Raw genomic sequence first — 4,403 nt, forward strand, 5'->3', positions numbered from 1 at the left:
TTACCACCTGCACCACTGCATCCAGTCATTGTTGTCAGCCCATTCACCAAATGGGGCATTGACTTTATGACATGTAACCCCACCTCGGCTAGGGGGCATGGGTATATTATAGTCATCATTGACTATTTTAGCAAATGGGCCAAGGCGATGCCAACATTGAACAATAGTGGCGAAATGGCTGCTTTATTTTTCTTCAATCATGTGGTTTCCAGGTTTGGTGTACCACAAGCCATAGTTACAGATCATGGATCACATTTTCGCAATCACATGATGGTTGAGTTGACCGCTAAGTTAGGATTGTCACATGATAGTTCTACTCCATACTACTCACAAGATAATGGACAAGTTGAGGCTATCAACAAAGTCCTTAAGCGCATGTTGAAAAGAATGATTGGAGTTCATAAAAGAAATTGGAATTTAATCCTGTACTCGACTTTGTGGGCATATCGAACCTCGGTGAGAAATGCGACTAGATTTACACCCTTTCAATTGGTGTATGGTTTGGAAGAAGTCTTACCAATCCAATGTGAAATCCCATCTCTCAAACTTGTGATTGACCTACTACCCGACACTTCTGAAGAAGAAGCACGTTTCTTGGAGTTAATCCATCTGGATGAAACCCATTGTGATGCTGCAAAGGCTAACGAAGTGCACAAGAAACATATTAAGGTGCAATATGATAAAAATGTCAAGCATCGTGTCTTCTCAAAAGGTGACCTGGTCTTGCTTTACGATCAGGAGTCTGATAAACTTGGCACGGGAAAATTTGAACCACTTTGGATGGGCCCTTATATTGTTAAGCGTGTTTTGACAAAAGGTGCCTACGAGTTAGTAGACTATGATGGGATTCCATTGTCGCAACGCCATAATGGGTTGTACCTTAAACGTTACTATGCTTAGTTAAGTGTAGTAAAACTCACTGTATATATGCTTTGATTGCATGTGTTTGTGTGTTTCTTTTAGAGTTCTTATTTGGTTAAGTAATCCACTTTACATTTGTTGCAGATGTCGAACTTTTCAGAACCATTTTTTGGTTATGCCAATGGGGCTAGTCGTAGTATGCAGAATCTATCCTCAGCAACATGGGCCATTTTCGCTCCAAGCAGCGAGTTAGTGAGTTTTAGAGGGATTTTTATTGGTCGATCGAAGAACAACATTGCTGAGTATAACGCATTGATTGAAATTCTCTCTGATGAAATTTCATTTGGCATACGCTGAATCATCATTAGGCTAGACTCGCAACTCATTGTACTACAATTTACTGGCGTTTATACCGTCCGAAACCTAGCAATTCATCACATGCTCCTTAGAGTTCGTATTTTGGAAAGGTATTTTGAGTTTATTCAATATCAACATATTTCCAGAAATCTAAACAAACTCATTGATTCTCTAGTGAATTATGTGTTAAATAGACATTTTCGACATATGTAAACTAAATATTTTCAATTCACATCATTAGTTGAATATGATTGCATCACTTAACCATAATAAAGCTCTGAAAGTAAAATAGATAGTTGTTTTAAAAAAAATTTCAAACAGTTTGTGTCCAAGACAAAAATTGGTCATCTAACCCAAAAACTCAAAATGTATGCAGAAAACACCTAAGTAAACTAGTGGTGCTCATGATAACAGGTCACAGCTTGTGTTACCATGCGTGAAAGTCTCATCCAACGACTCGGCACACCAATGGTGTGGCACTGTAGTCGCATAGGCAACTCCTCGATCCGGACATCTGGAATGGCTAGGGTCAAATGCTCTATGTGGTTATGTAGCTCAGCCAATGTCTCGGCTAAATCTAAGTCTCAGAGAACTACTCTCTCAATAGGTCTCTGTGCCGACCCACCTGCCGCTCGTTGGTGCCCCACAGGTCAAACAGGTCCAACATCTGCATGCATAAAAAATGATTTTGTTTAGTCTTGGAGTTAATCAAAAAACAAAAAAAAAATGTAGAAACTTTAAAATCAAAAAACACTTTGGTCAAACAATTTACCAATAGCACCCTACTATGCTCCAACTGGTAACATCAAGTCTAGATCACCACGGAAATCCATTCCCGAATATGGATATTTTTCGATGCCCATATCTTGTCGATCAAACCACTCAAAGAATGCAGGGGTAAATGAGATCAATGACTGACCAGCATGCTAGCCATAGGATCTACCCATCTCTGCATCCATGGATCCCTAGGTCTAGATACACCCAGTGAAACAAGTTGTGTCTGCATAAGTGGAATTCTCTGCAAGGCGAAAGAAATCTAGATCGACCCATAGCCAAAGTTCTTTGTCTTTCCGCTTTTCACCTTGATCAGTTGTTCTTTCGTGGATGAAAGTACTGCCTCGCACCAATTGAACACTTTTGTCTCTAAACACTCTAAAGCATACTGCATGTATGATCTATTTTCCAAGTGTAGTGTCGCGCTGCCATCCAATTTGGCAATGGTAAAGAGGATCGTCCTCAATGGTAAATCACTAACATCCTTGATGTTAATATTTCCATCTCTGCTAGGTTGTGCACCTTCTCGGCAGAACTGTAGTATGTAGTCTCTCAAAGATTCACCTCCTTTGGCAAATCTAGATAGTGAGATGGAGGCACCCTGCCTTGACAGTCCCGTCAGAAAGTAGATATCATCGATGGTAAATGGGATCAATTTGTCCCTAATGTGAAAGGCCTGATCAGTAGGATCCCATGAGCAGACAAGGAACTGTAAAAGTTAAATCTGCTGCCACATGCTAGATAATCAGAAATACTTGAGTAACCTGCAATTCCTTAGGGCCTCAACCGTACCCTGATTATTTAGGGAAATCATATCTTGTTCTTCGTGCTCTCGTTCTCTCCATATAATCACCATTGTGATCCGATGAATGTCTGCAATACAACCATTAGACAAATTAGGATCCTTTTCTGGCAAAAAACAGAGCAAAATTTGGGAGAAATTAGCTATGTAAATTTGGGTTTTGCGCCCAGCACACCCTTCCCTTAGAGATAGTGTGCTGCAATGCATGCAGCGTTCTATGTGTGTGCAATGCAGCGCACCTTTCGATATTGAAAGGGTGCGCTGATTCTAGAGTTCAAAATTGAAACCCTAGTGGCCTCAAAAACTTAAAAATTTTGCCTAAAACTGAAAATGAATGGAATGGAATGAAAGATAACAGAGATAGCTCCTACCTGGTCCAGACGGCAAGAGGAATGGTCCACTGAATCCTCCGTAATCAGCTGGTGAACTTCAAGGTAAAAACTGATCCAAAGCACCAAAATCAAAGGGTAAATGTGAAATGGTAAAAATGAATGGTAAAACTTGTTTTTATGTTTCTTTCTTGCACATTAATCGAGTAAACATTAGTTTTTATTCATTTTATCCATGAAACAGGTATTTTTAATCTATTTTGATGGTGTTTTGAGCAGGCTTAACAACTGAAATGCAGAATTTGACACGCTCAAAAGTAAATTGAACATCTTTGACCACAAAGCAAACTTTTATCTCTTTTTCGAGCTTTGTTTAAAACAAAAAAGGAACCCCCTTGGAGTCCTCTTTAAGCTCTTTTTAGACTCTATGAACATGAAAAGATTGCCAAGCGCTTGTGTTTTCCAGCTCGTCAAAGGATTGGAAATGATATCTATCTTGTATTATTTTACGCTTTTTCGAACTTGAGAGATTAATATATGAAAAAGAACTTGTGGAGTTTCCTTTTTGTCCCTTTGAAAATTCCCTAAACATGAAAAGGACCAAGTTATCTTTGTCATTAAGCTCGTTAAAAACATCAAATAGCGACAAACTTGTCCTTCTAGACAAGACCAAGTTTCACCTTCGCTAGACTCGTTAAAGCATCGAATACCGATGGATTCACCCAAAGGGTGAAATTATACAACAAGCATATGTTATCCTCCTCAAGCTTGATAAAAAAATAAAGAGGTACTGGTCAGCAATGACTGGGTAAAATTGGAAAAAGGGGAAAACACTTTATGGCAGAAATTCTCTCTTGAACATGACACTTTCACCTCATCGCCGTGACTATGTGGGCTGGGCCATTCAGATTCATGGTTATCACACCGTTGGTTTATCATACCATCCATTTCTTTGTTTTGGGTCAATGCTACCAATTCATTTTAGTGTCGTCGACATGTTTAAGAGAATTCATTCAGTTCAAACTTCATCCTTTGCAATACTGTAAACCTTCATTTTCATGACCACCATTCCTGAACCTTTTGTTTTCAGTCAATTTTTCATCTCCAAAATCATTTACCTCATTTCGTGTCATTGATGTGGGATACATCAAGACCCTCATGCGACAAGTCACTTCTTTTTGACATTAGCACATCATCCAAGAACTTGACTTAGAAACACCCTTTTAGTACCTTGAGGCTTCCATACATAATGGCAGGTTTCTCGCTTCCCGCGATAGGTT

The sequence above is a fragment of the Pinus tabuliformis genome, chromosome 2_2 (genome assembly GCF_031772625.1).
Source record: "Pinus tabuliformis cultivar Carrire ecotype Pingquan chromosome 2_2, CPIR1, whole genome shotgun sequence".
Classification (NCBI taxonomy): domain Eukaryota; kingdom Viridiplantae; phylum Streptophyta; class Pinopsida; order Pinales; family Pinaceae; genus Pinus; species Pinus tabuliformis.